Source organism: Xiphophorus couchianus, chromosome 13 (assembly GCF_001444195.1).
Source record: "Xiphophorus couchianus chromosome 13, X_couchianus-1.0, whole genome shotgun sequence".
Classification (NCBI taxonomy): Eukaryota; Metazoa; Chordata; class Actinopteri; order Cyprinodontiformes; family Poeciliidae; genus Xiphophorus; species Xiphophorus couchianus.
Genome location: NC_040240.1, coordinates 28,712,368 through 28,726,777, shown reverse-complemented (window position 1 = coordinate 28,726,777; position 14,410 = coordinate 28,712,368). Strand labels below are relative to the sequence as shown.

At 38.1% G+C, this 14,410-nt stretch overlaps 1 long non-coding RNA gene across 2 annotated transcripts; it reads left to right on the top strand.

Annotated features, from left to right (window-relative positions):
• Positions 1 to 1,424: 1,424 nt before the first annotated feature.
• LOC114155486 (uncharacterized) lies at positions 1,425 to 8,078 on the top strand. Of its 2 annotated transcripts, XR_003597759.1 has the most exons (5): positions 1,425 to 1,524; positions 3,519 to 3,675; positions 6,327 to 6,392; positions 6,615 to 6,831; positions 7,379 to 8,078. It is a non-coding gene; the product is annotated as an uncharacterized LOC114155486 (long non-coding RNA). The 2 variants fall into 2 exon arrangements; XR_003597760.1 differs by lacking the exon at positions 3,519 to 3,675.
• The last annotated feature ends 6,332 nt before the right edge of the window (positions 8,079 to 14,410 follow it).

Here is a 14,410-nt window from a genome sequence, read left to right as displayed (position 1 = left end):
TTTAAAGTGGAGCTTTTCCTCTCCACTGTCGCTGAATGCTCAGAAAGAGTGAATGCTACAAATCGGTGGCTGCACTGCATAGTTTAACAACTAGGCTCAGCTGGAATGAATGTGTGATTGGAATGAATTAGCTTGTTTTTAAGTGCGTTGAGGTGACGTGTTGTGAATTTGTGCTGCATAAATGAACTGAAATGAAGTTATACTGTTGTCCAGTTGGACAGATGTTGTAGATATAGATTCATTCCTTCCTCTGCTAAACTACCCCTCCATTAAATGTTTAACCTTTTCCAAATCACCCTGAACAATCCTGTGTTTGGCTTATCTAAAATCACATCAACTTTGATTACTTTCAAGGTCACATTTCAGAGCCTTAAAAGGACTTGTTTGGGTTCAAGATGACAAATGTACTTTTTTTTCCCTTGAAAAAAACAAAACAACAACAGGAAGTTTGTTATCCATCTTATGGTGACTGTTCCGTCTCACCAACAGTTCAGCAGCACGTCACTGGCCTTAGGGGCCGCTTGTTATCCCGGCTCTGAGCAGCCGGGCCAAACAAGTTTCCTAACATGAGTGGCGTGAAGAGAACGCAAACAAAATAACAGGGTGGAGGAAAAGCATTCCAGGAGCACTAAGAATAGCAAAGTGAACCTTGAGATTGTCCTGTCACTAAGTTCACCAACTGGTCTGAAGCAGCAGAGAGAGAGAGAGAGAGAGAATCTGAGTGGAAAGCAGAACGGAGCTGATGGTAGCAAACTGTTCCTGAACACCAAGTTCATTTGCAGAACTGCTGAGCTTCGATGGATCACTCTTAGTTAGAGTTAGGATTCATTTGGAATGAATGGTTTCAACAAACACATAGCTGCTTCATGGAGTCACTTGTGAAAAGTTAATTCTTGCTTTACTTTAAAACAAAACAATGAACATTCACCACGAAAATCTTACAGGAATCATATAAAAGTTACAATATCCAATCGATGCCAATGCTGCTCCTCAATCTGACTGTTTGGCCTCATGATGAGTCACTTCTACTGACAGCACAGCGGGATTGAAGAGAAATGCACTGGGTTCTGTTTATGGATATTGGTGCAAAGGGGATATATTTCTTCTTTTTACAACTTTTTACAACATTGCTTCCTTCAATTTCACTACTATTCACAACTTTTTGTTCTTAATATATTTGGTAGGGACAATGTACATTAATTGATATTTAGGTTTTTCATTTAGTTTGGTATATTTGACACAGCGCCGTTGGAATGTGAAGAACACCAACTGGAAATGTAATAAATGTTGCAGTTTTGGTCCTGCATCAAACTGGGTCTTCTGGACTATCAGGTGTGAAAACACCCTTAATGTCTCTAAATTGTCATCAGATGTGTGTGTGGGCATGTGTGTGTGTGTGTGTGTGTGTGCATGGTTTTTTGTTCTGTGTGTCTCTGTGTTTCCCTGTCTTAGATCGCTGACCTGTCCAGAGTATAACCTGTCCCTCAACCAATGACTGCTGGAGATAAACACCATGGTAATCAGGTAAGGCCAGTGGATGGAGGCTTACTTAGTTTGATTAATGCTAATATTTGTACTAGTTATTTTATCTGTGCCTGATCCACCTTCTGTCAACCACTGTGGGTTACAGTCACCTATAAGTGCTGTACAAACAAAGCTAGATTGATGTTTTAATGTTAATAGTGTGTAATGACTCTATAATATGAACACTGACAGCAGGCAGTTAACAAGTAGCAGTTACATTGAAAGGAAACCACCCAGCTGAAGTGGCGTTTTGGATCTGGTGTAGAGCACCGAGCTCCTCTCAGGTGATGACAACATCAGCTCTTGTGCTAATGTGTTTGTGCTTATTTCACATTATTAGCAGGAGTCTTGCTGGGATAAAAAACCTGTCAACAGAAGCCACCATGCAGATGTGACTCACAGGGCAGCATAAATTAGCATGAGCAGGCATCTCATTTCAAACAGGCACACTGTGCTCCTATGTCCTTACACTGTAAAAAACTGTTTGTCCTTGATGTTTTACTTTATTCTGTTAGATTTAGAGGTTAATCACTATTTCCTTGTAAACAATAAAAATTTGCTGTTAAGTCCGGCTGACTGTTGTGACCTGTAGCAGAGCCAGTAATACTTTAAACCTAGGTAGACTGGAGTTGTGCTTCAGAGTTGAGGTTTATATTCGAATCATTTCTCTTTGTATCGTTTTTAAAACTGGCTCCTGAGAAACTGTCTCCACCTTGGCAGCTGGGTTGGATGTTTTGCTGGTAACAATTCAAAAGGATCCACAGAAATATTTCATTATTGTCCAAAGAACAAAAATTTGCAATTGCCTAGTTTCAGTTAAATAAGAAAGACAATTAAAATTACGTGGATAACTTTGGTCATGAGATAAGTCATTAAAACACCATGCTGCTCCTACCATTTCCTGTCGTCTTCTTCTTCGTGGTTTGCGTCACAGTTACATTCTGTTGTTGATCATGTGACTCATGTGAAGCGGAAAAAATGTTTTGCGAAATAAACCAATTTTGATCTGGCCAAAAAGAAATCTCCTCATCCTAGCGGCAAAACTTTTTATTGAAAAACGAGAGTTTCTTCTACATTGCCATGTTTCTGTTAAGTAAATTTATTTTCAATATGTCAAATTGCATAATTATAAAGTCAATAGAAATGCAGCTAATGTGGCCGGATAGGGCAACAAGACACGGAGCTTGAAAGCTTGATGAACTCAGAAGAGGATATTTATTCCAGTCAGCTTTAAGAAACGTCAAGTTGTAGATTCCATCAGACTTTCAATGCGAGGACTTCAAATTTAGAGGAAAAATGCAATCGCAGCAAAAAAAAGGATCTCTTTCTACACTTTGGGGTGAAATGTTTAACGACTTTCAAAAGGATTCACACACCCTGCGCATTTCCACATTTAGTCACATTGCAGCCACAAACGTCACTATATTTCATTGTAGGAAAATGACTCATGGCTGCATTGGGTTTTTTCAGCCCAGCTTACTCTAACGCCTCCAAAAGAACCCAATGCAGCCAAACGGCTTCAAACATCACGCAAAGTCCACGTGTGTGTGTTTAAACCTGAGTATCAATGATGTGTGAAGGTTTCAGAGGTTTGTTAGAAAGTATTCGTGAAAAAACAGAACCATGAAGATCAAGCAGCAGGTTTGAATCGTCTTGAATCATCAGATATTTAAAAAGTTTTATGAGAAACATTACAGCTAAACAGAAGAAGTTTAAGGAAGCGTTCACACCGTCTCTCTTTAATCTGTTTTAACTCAACTCCAGTTTGTTTGCCTGGATGCTCCGGTTCATTTGGACATTGTTAAATTAGGCTATGCTAAGTGTGGAACTGTGATATATCTTTCTGTTGGAAAATCAATGAAGTTCAAGTCATACAAAAAAAAAAAAAACATGATCCAGACAAATTAAGATAAAACAAAAAACTTACAATGCAAACTTTTCACTTATCTCATTTTCATTTTAATTTGATAGTACAATAACTTTTATTATTACAGACCAGATCAGAGGAAATCCATGGACTTGGACTAAACATGGACTACATTACTTGCTGTCCTTCATCCTGATTCGTCAACATAACAGGATCTTCTGCTGCTACTCATTGCGGCTTGTTTGCAATACGACATGCTACACAGGCCAGAGAACAAAATTCCAGTGAGTCATTTGTAGTTTCATCACAATGTCTTCAGGTAAAAGACAAAACAATGTCTTTTACCTGAAGACATTGTTTTGTCCTGAAGATGTTTCGTCACAGCTGTGTGACGTTTTGTGCGCCACAAAGCTGCCAAAGTTCCTTCACAGTGTTCTGTTCTTTTTGTTTAATATTGTTACTCAATAAACTTCACAAAAAAACATGTGACTAGCAACATGCTAGTAGGAAGAGAGAGAAATCGGGCAAGTTGCAGCTGTTCTGTTTTCCATCAGACAGAAAGCAAACCTCAGAGATCAAATGAAAACTTCAGAAAAGAAATTCTATGAGATAAAACTGATAGTAATGAATCTGTAATATAGTTTAAATTCTGATAAACAGGTAGCTCAAAATTGGGATTTTTATTTTTTTCCTGTTGTGTCCTGCTCTGATCAGCGGACGTCATCTGAAAGAGTGAGCGCTGTTCCACCAGCTTCCTGTTGCAGCTCTGTGTGTTTACACAGTGTTAGTCAGTTGTGTGAATCACCTATAGGTTCTTTGTGTTTGTCTGCTGCTACAGAGACAGGATCTAATAAAAGAACAGAGATCAGGCCTGATCCTAGCTGAGGCAGGTCTTAAAGAAGGTCTAGAGACCACAGAGTGTCGGCCAAATGGAGCTGCTGAAGCAAAACACAGCACACACCCAGGAATCTCTGCCTATTGTCCCCTTCCCCCCAGTACAAACACAGACGCCAGCGGAGATGCAGCACTTTAAGAACACGAGCACGAACAGATGTGGTTGCACCAATTCAGGCGCAGTCTCATAAAACAACATATGCTGTTGTTTCTCCTACCTGGAGCAGCAGGTGGTACGGTGGTTCACCCCTCCCCGCTCACAGAGCCACGGAAAGCAGAGACCCCTTCTGTTGTTAGACACATGAGAAAGTGAATGGTGTGGTCAGAAAGATATTTAGCTCTATTGCATCCGGGCCATATGTGATATAAGGCGAATGATATGATCTAAAAAGAAAAGCTATTTTTTTCCAGGTGTCATTTTGGACAGAGAGCAGAAACAACAGCACAGATGCAGGAGTCAAATATGTCCTTTAATGGGGTCTAGTACTGACTGACTGAAGGGTGTTTCACATTGTTTGAAATGAGGTTCACTACTAAAGCCTTGTTCACACATAGCTGGGCCTTATAAATGCAAATATATCCACCAAATCTTTCAAAAGAAATATTTTACATGGATTTAGTTTCAGAAAGGTTTTCATCCACATGAACCCACATCAATACGCCACTGAGTGTTGTTTTACACATGCCAATCCCATAGGGGGCAATGTACGTTGGTTTAACTCCTATAGCGCATTAGAATATAAAGTTAATAAAACACCAGTCGATTGGGAATCGGGTCGAAGCAACTATGTGGATATATTGGCACATTATTTGTAACAGACTGCAATGGATGAAACCCTAAATCTCAGTTTTCCCATATACACACAAAGACAAAAGTAGTTTTCTTAAATCTCCACTTTTGTCTGAGTTTTTTAAACTTATATGTTTTTTTTATACGCTCTCACAGAAACCTGCGAATCAACTTTACATGTTCATGGTTATTTATTTTATGCAACAAGATTGTAAAAATGTGTGTTCCTGTACTCCGATCATATAAACAGACCAACTTAGTCATCATAAATTTTCAAAACATATTTGTAATAACTGTGACATATCTATGGTTCAGTGGCTCCAGTGGCAGTTTTCTGTGCTCAGAGCAACACAGAAGCACAAGTTTTATTGTATCTGAGAGGCAATTCATTCACGTGACCTTTCTACAAAGTGGGTTGATGGGACTCCATGTTCATGATTTCTCCCAGAAGAGAACGAGTCAGGGGCCGCTCTAATAGTAGTCAGTTTGAAAATGCATAATTATTCTATTTAATTAAGTAGAGTGAAAACACACACAAAGGAAAGATTGATTCATAAGACACATTGGAGGGTGTGTGTGTTGGACAGTAAGCAGAGCGGTGCTGCTGCTGTAATGATTGGAGAACTGAATCAAGGAATGAATGAAAGTCTACATGAGTATTGATTCATTACAAAACATTTCCATACAGAGTGATTGCTTCATTGTTTTTTTTTTGTTCTTTTGTTTCCGGTTGTGTTAAAAATTAGTAGAGTGCAATTGTGTAAACTGACCAGTTTTTCATAAACTGAGGAGCCGCCAACAACTGCATCAAAGTTAGTCTATGCTTACTTTTATTCTATTGTTTGACAGAACGTATAAAAAGCCCTAATTCAAGTTAAAGCATTAAAATAGTCTGAAATATTATATTAGTTTATACTACAGTTCACAAGAAAAGTTCACACAGCAAAAAGAAAAAGGACTGAAAGTCACTATTGAAGTGACTTGGAGATTAGCTTGATTGGGGGCCAGTGACATCAGTGGATCATGGACTGTTAATGTCTCATAATCTGTTTTTGTTGGCTGTAGCTTCATGATAATGAATGTCTCTCCATTGAACACTGCATTGAACATGACTGGAAAATTTTAGAATAAGTAATTGTAACTTACCTATGGCATTCTCTCACTGTTTAGCTAAGCTAACTATGTCATTACAAAGACGCTACTGGCTAAAAATATCAAAATAAAATCTCTTCTTGTTTCTGTCCTTTTCAGACTTTGAAAACTGATTTACTTACAACACTGTGCAGTCTGAAGAGGTAATGACATAGCTTGATTCAGGTAAAGAATTAAAACCTACAACTTGAAACCTACAACCATTACTGTAACGTTAGCCCTTAATATTAAACACATTTTAAAGGCAGGCAAATAGGTTTTTTCCCTCCAATTGTAATCTAACAAATTAAAAGCTAATATGTTAGTCAAAGTTATCCTTTATGTGCATTATTTAGCAACTTGGCTGATGTGACATGGTGCTTCTGTTGTTTGCTTTGGCAACTTTAGCCACATGAAGACCCATTTTAGCCTAAGGACACATGGTGGGGAGTGGAGTGGACAAAGGTGGCTAATGAAGATGTGCTACAGGTGTGGAGGATGATAATGAGGACCAGAGAATGATCATGAGGACCAGAGAATGATCATGAGGACCAGCCACCAGAGAAAAAAGTCCCTGTTTGACCAAAGAGAAAGAAGCAGATGAAATATTCCCCAAGAAAATTATGTAAGTCAGTTTTGTGTTACTATTTTCTCCAGGTGAAGGGGTGTGTGAGGAGACAGGTAAGTGGGGAAGGGGGAGCAAAAATCAACATCCACCAGTTAAGTTAACAAGTTACGTTTTAGACAACTGATTATTGTCAAATGTAAAACTGGCGTTTAATCTATTTATTTATTAATAAACTTCTTAAGCCATAAGCCAGAGTATCTGGTTGGAAATAATTTTGAAAGCTCATTAAGTGAAAAGATCCACTCATGTGCCTAAAGCTATACATTAAATGATGCATTCTGAATAACAGCAGGCTGTATGAATTTCTGCCAAACAAATATTTTATCAGAATAATTTTGTTGTGCTCTAGTCATTATGCTACTTGTATTAAGAAATAATTGCATTGCACTTTATAACAACCAGTCAAGTTAACTAGACATTTGTCTGTCAGTCTACTATTCTGACAGTGTGCAGCAAGGGACAATTTTGGAATGGTATTTAAATAAATGCTGAATTAAGATCACGTTACATTTTTTGTTTATTTGCTTTTGTTCTTTTTCTTAAGTGACCACAGTGGATTGAGTCATCACCCACTATGAGAATGTCCAGAAGAGATTCACCAAGTTTGAATTCATGAAAAGGCTTTCACCATGATTAACATTGACCACAACCATTGCAAGAACAGTTATAATTTCTGAGCATCTCCGGACACCTTTAAAGAGCTGCTTCCAGGAAATGAAGACAACAAGAAGATCTCCCTGTTATCAGAGCGTTACAGAGAGATGGCTGACACAATCAAAGCAAAAAATGTTAGGACTGTTGAAAGACGATATTTTCTTAAGTTAAAGATAAGTAATTCTGTTTTAGTTTTTCAATCAGTATTTCAGAGTTACAATATACTGACCAGACGTTAAACCCTCTGTTTGAAGAACAAGTAATCTTTTGTTTTATTCCAATGTACAAAGGGTTTGTTCTACAGCTATGATGGTAGATATAAGTAGTCCAGTGTTTTCCACTTCACTTGAGGTAAGACCTAACATTAATGACTCTGTTAATATAGCACTTGACACTGTAATGACACTTAATGATATCTTTATAACTGTTGCTACTTGCTTCACTTTACTTGAGGTAAGAGATAATATTAATGACACTGTAATAACACTTAATGACACATTTATAACTGGTGTTCCACTTGAAGTAAGAAGAATTATTAGTGACTCTGTTATTAAATCATTTGACCGTGTAATAAAGCTTAATGAAATCTTTATTGTTGGTCCCACTTGTTCCGCTTTATTTCAGGTAGGAGGAAATATTAATTACTTAATTAGAAATTTAAGACTAAACAAAATGGCAGAGCAAAATAATATTACCACATAAAGCTATATAATTTTTAAAGTTTAATCAGTAATACTTTTATAACAAATTTATGACATATCACAATTTCTTGGTTAATGTCAAGTTGTCATAACAAAGACATTTTGAATAATGTTAACTTTGTATTAAAAGTGTCATGATTTACTAAATGACACTGTATGACAACAGTCATAAATATTCATGACGACTTCCTCATGTTCATGACAGGTGTTATGTCATGTTCATGACAGTGTCATGTCAGTCTTACACACACCCCGTCAAATAAAGTGTTACCAAATCGGAAGACCGTCCGTCATTTTTGATGGATGACAATTTCCACCCCTGACCACTTTCCAACTTTATCAACAGAGCCCAGAAAATGCTGCCTGAAAATACTTATTCTGCCTAGTTTTAGCGTTCCACTATTTGCGCCACTGCCTGTGATCTCGGAAAACAAAAGTGAGTGTGCTGGTGTGATCCGCAGCAGCAATGAACTGAACCTCTGCTGAGCCACACCAGATGGTCCTTACACCTGCATCTGTACAGATACGACCAAGGCCAACATGGGAGGACACTTCCACTGGAATCTGGAAACACCAAGCAGGTTGTTTTACAAATACGGTGTTATAAGGATATAAAGTACAGGAGTGAAGTAAGAAACAGTGAATCTGAAAGAGATGTTGGAGTGAAGAAATAGGCCACATCCCTGTGCAGTAGTGCAGGTGTGTGCATATCAACAGGAATACATGCCAGGCCTCCTGCAGGGGGCTGGGGGCGGTTGGCTTTCTCAGAAAGGGGAGGTGGGCTTTAAAAAAAAAAACAATGGTTGGTGTGAAATGGTTCTGAAAAACAGAGCAGATAAAGATAATTATAACCCCAGCTGGTAGGTTTGGTAGGAAGAACAGAATCAGGAAGCCAGTCAAGGTTAGACAAGGTTATGAATTTCATCTCCAGATTTCATTCAAAAAACTTAGAATTGTGTGACCGGGGAATTTCTGTTCCTGATGAATCAGATTGTAATGGTGGGATTATGAGCCTCAGGTTTGTGCCAAGCATTAGGCCTACAACACTGTCCTTCAGTTACATTTACTACCAGCTTTTCACACAGGAACATTGATTTTTTGTGTGAAAAATATGAGTTTGCATTAAACTTTGTGCAATGGATTTTTTTCACCTTGGCTCTTTCTGCTCCTGAAATATTCACTAATGGACTTTGATTGATTTTCTCATCATGTCACACTAGGAGGCAGAGGGCTTAAGAAATGACCTCAAAATACACCCACAGCTGTGCCTCCATTTAATGTAGATATTTAAAATCTGATTTCAGAAGCTCACAAAGCAATTGTGTCAGTATCTGGGTTTTCCCAGTTTGCTGAAGGGATATTACATCTGTGTTTATTGTGATTCCATCCTTCATATTTAAGCTAAAACCAAGCAAAAATGCCCGGTCCTAGAACTCTCTAAACTTAAACTTAAAATTAAAAATTCCAAAGGTTCCCTCCAAAGAATGTAGAACGTAAAACATTCAGACCAAAATAAACTTAAAAAGTCAAACTAACATTAAAATTTAATTGAATTCTTTGATTTTATTTGTGTTGTTTTAGCAATAATGTCAATCGTTTGCATTTTTTTTTATTGTGGGTGACAAATGGAGAGAGTGATGAGATATTGATGTATTTACTCTGTACTGATTGATGTAGCGTAATATTTTAGTCCAATGTGTAAATTAGCAATGGAGCTGTTCAGAATGTGCTCTGACATCTTCACAGATCATGTTACAGTTTGTCACCACAAGAAAAATGTCAGCTGTGCAGCAGGAATCATAATTACCAAGCAGAACTACAGAGAGAGGCAGCAGCACTGACGCAATGTCAGCAAGGCTGGTGAGGAGCGGAGTTTAGATTGGATTAAAAAAAAAAATTCTGATCCAGCAATAACAAAAATCTGGATAACAACTGTCCAAAGCCCCCTGATTTATTTACATGTAACAACACCATGAAAACAATCCTGTCAGTCGGGAAACACACGGCCAGGTAAGTGAGCTAAGTTACTGTCACACAATTTCTTTGTTATGCTTCGGGATCTCAAAAACAGATCTAGTAAAACCAATTCCAGATATAAAATAAACAAAACATTGACTTTTGAAATAAATACCAAATTTGGCAAATGCACTGTGTATGAAAATAAATGGTTTCAACTGTACCTAGGAAAGATTAGATATTAATTAGTCATAACCTCTTGACAGAATTTTACTTGAAACAATCTTCAGGTGTAAATCTCTGAGCTTTTTAAATCAGACAGATGAGAAAACCTTTGTCTCATTTTCAGAGGGAAGCGCTGCGATCTTTTGGTGAATCGGTTCCTGTGGTGAAATAAGGCCACACTTTTATGCATTTGCTGGTTCAAGCCAAAGAAGTGGCACAGAAAGATGCTTTGAGACGCATATGGATTTTTCTTCTTCTTCCCAGCCATAATTTTACATCTGTTTAAAATCTGCAGGTGCCTGGATTTCACCCTACAGTCTACACAAACTTGAAAAGCACAACTTATGTATTTGTTCCAGTTTTGGCTTTGTAAATGGTGCAAAAAACAACAACAACAACAAAAACATATAATCCACCATGTATGATGAGCATGTGCAGCTGAATGCATGTTAAATATTTTGTCACTTACTATTTTCTGAGATAGACACCAGGTCTGTAATGACTCAGCTCCACTCGGATCGACTCAGCTTAGTTTGGCTCATTTTCCACTACAATTGAGCACCAGCTCTGTGAGGATGGGCTCGTCGTAACAGGGCGACCCAGGAGACCGAAAAGTAGTAGTATTGGTCTTGGTATGTGTCTTTAATTAATTATGGAGATTCAATTCAATTCAAAAACATTTGTTTGATTCCAAAGGAAAATTAAATGTTGTAACTCCTCTTAATTCCAAATTCTTCTGCTTCAAAAAAGATAGTTAAGAATAACGTTTTTGAAATTTCAGTTAGTTAACATCTTCATTGCCATCACAGGAACCCTTTCCTTTTGCTCAGCAGCTTCTCCATGCATCCTCTGGTATTCTGATTCATCTCTGAGCCCAAAGCCGTTGAGACTGGAAGGCCTCTTTACCATCGCCCTAATCTTTAGCTCCCTCCATAGATTCGCTATTAGATTCAAACATTAATATCACTTCCAGTCAGATGTTGGTCAATTCAAACTATTAGTGGAATGAATCCATCCATCCATCCATCCATCCATCCATCCATCCATCCATCCATCCATCCATCCATCCATCCATCCATCCATCCATCCATCCATCCATCCATCCAACAAGTCGCCAGTTTGTCGCATAGTGGAAACCAAAACTTGTCAAATATATAGAAGAATGATAATCATAACCGAGCATGTATATGTGCTAGCTATGACATGATTTTTAATCAGTTAGATTTAAAAAACATACAGTCAGTCAGTGGCTATAAACATATCATTGATCTGCTTTAGACCTACATTCAGCCTACAAACCAGCCTGGTGACGTCCAGAAAACTATAAACTACTTTTCCTTCTACATGCATGAGAATCTAACCTGATGTGAAACGACATGAGCAGATTAGTGCTGTATTCTAACAACCAGAGCATCTCTGCTGTGATAAATCTTCTGCTTGCAGCTCAATGATAAACCGTCATTCTGCCTCCAGAAGCTCTGTGCTCCACCAGCAGTGTGTGGTTATCACTCTGCTCTGTACGTCCAGAGAGGAGGACAGGAAGAAACAGAGCGTTCCAAACACACTGGAGGTGATATGATATAAGCGTATCTCCGTCCAGCTCACTGCGTGGCCTTCAGCCTGTGGGCATTATCTTGAATTGTAATCTAATTATTTGTATTCTATTGGCTAATTCAGGCGTTTGTTTATCGTCTCTTTAAAGCTGAATTATGGAACTTTTATAAAATAAAAAATAGGTTTTTTACATACTTGTTTAATATATAATACTATTAGTCATAATGGTATAATACAGTCTGCAATCTGCAAAAATGCACCAGTCCTGGTCAGAAACAACCAATCAGAGCCAGGAGGAGTGATGTAGTGCTGTCAATCATGCTTGTGTATAGAGAGGAGGCAAAAGAGCTCTCACTTTTTTTTTTTTTTTGATCTGTTTCATATTATTGTGCACTGTAACAAATAGTTGTAAAAACTACAGTATGAAAGTACAGTAAGGTGACTGGGGTTTGAAATTACAGCTCTTTACTGTGATCTGAAATACGTATGGAAAGTATCTAGGACGTGATTGGACCGCTAGATCACGTGCAGAAATTTACAGCTGAACTGTAAATTTTTAATGTACAGTTGCATTGTGGGATTTTTACCGGCTGGAGGCAAACGTTCACAGGCTAGAGGGGGGGCCAACAATGACTTTCACTGGGTAAGTACTTTTTAAAAAACATTGTATTGCAGTTTTGTGTTTGTGTACGAAAAAATATTTTATATGGTTATATTGAGCTACTCTCGCTTGTTTGCTAAAGCTAACTTCGGTTATCTCTCAGCTAACATTATGTGCAACACAAATGCTTTTTAGTTCAGTTCACCTAGAATATGCAGATGGCTATATTCTGGTCTTTTTGCGGAAGTTGTTTGAGGGTAAGATGCCTCAACTGTTTTTTGTTTTTTTCTCTCGCACATACAGTAGGACTGTCAAGGTTAACGCCATTAACCTGAACATTTGAAGGCGTTAATATTACATAACACAGATCAATGGAACCATCTAGTCTGACTGCAAAGTATGCAGTTTCATGAACTACTGTAAAATGACAACGTTTTGTAATTCTACTACAGGACTACTGTAAATTTATAATAAAAATGTGATGAAATCACAGTAACCATGTTATATAATTACTGTGCTATTTTAAAGAAATTACAGTAATATTGTAATAAAAATTACAGTAAAACTGCAATAAAATTACAGTAAGGCTACTGTAAAAAAAAATTACAGTAAGGTTACCATAAAGTTACTGTAATTTCTTTACTGTAAAAAAATACAGTAACTGGCTGGCAACCCTGCTGCCAGTAAGTTACTGTAAATTCTACAGTGACTTTTATTTACAGTGTCACAACATGGTGACAGTTTTAAAGGGGCAGTATTATGTATTTTCCAGCCACATAGAATCATTTTATGGCACAAACAAGTAACTATGTCACCTTCAGTAATAAAAATGCTGTATCAAACATGACTTAGAGGGAATTTCTAAGTCCTGAAATTTAAAGCTTTGACATTAGGCCTACGTCTCTTTAAAAAACCCTGCTCTTTCTGAAACTCCACATTCAGGAAGTCATCACAACTTCGCTCCTCCATTAACCCTTTAACAGTTTTTACCAGTGTTGCATTGAGAAATAGCTATAATACAGAAAGATCTTCCACAGTTTTCAGTTTTCATGGTTTTTAGAGACAATCAAGTTCCCACAGCGCAAATTTATCACATCAGGTTCATCTAATGACTCCACAATCCTAAACATTTACCTTTATTAGATTGAAAGCAGCTCTGATGACTGATTTTGTATTTTAATGAAGTTGAATGGGAACTTGCGTGTGTAAAATGTATCTGTCTTCAAGTGAATATAGTGAAAAATCACAACTTGCAATCAATTGCAAGTAGCCTAACCCTAACAGCAGTCAGGTGTTTGCTAATTGTTGCTGGCTAGTCTGAAGGAGCTGAGTGGAGGAATGGAGGAGGGGGGAGTGCTGCTCTGTGAGGTGGAAGCTTGAAAACTGCAGCTGTGAGGAGGAGCTGCGTCTCAAAGGCGGGGCTACGTCCACCCGGCTGAATGGTTGCCATGGAGATTTCTCAAACATGCATGAAAGAATCAAGGCAACACTCTAGCTGTGTTTTTGCTGAGGGAATAGCATTACAACACAGCTCAAAACAGTCGATTTTTACATAATACTGCCCCTTTAAGAAATATGTAAAAGCATATCTATAATAAGAGTTAACTGCAACTTTTAACATCAGAGTCCTGTCATTGTATTAAACTAGTCCTCATGCAGAAGCAGAAAGCCTTGAGTCAGCAGTGAGGATCATCTGTAATCACACTGCTTCAGCCTGCTGCAGGCTGGACGCTGCGGACGTGCAGCTCTGAGCTGCTCCTGGATCAGCGGAGGTGAAGGTTTCTTTGCACAGTGATTAAGGGGGAGGACCAATGGCAACAAAGGAGACGGAGAGGACGGTGGCTCCTCCTTCTACCACCCTCTCTCCCTCCCTCTCTCTCTCTCT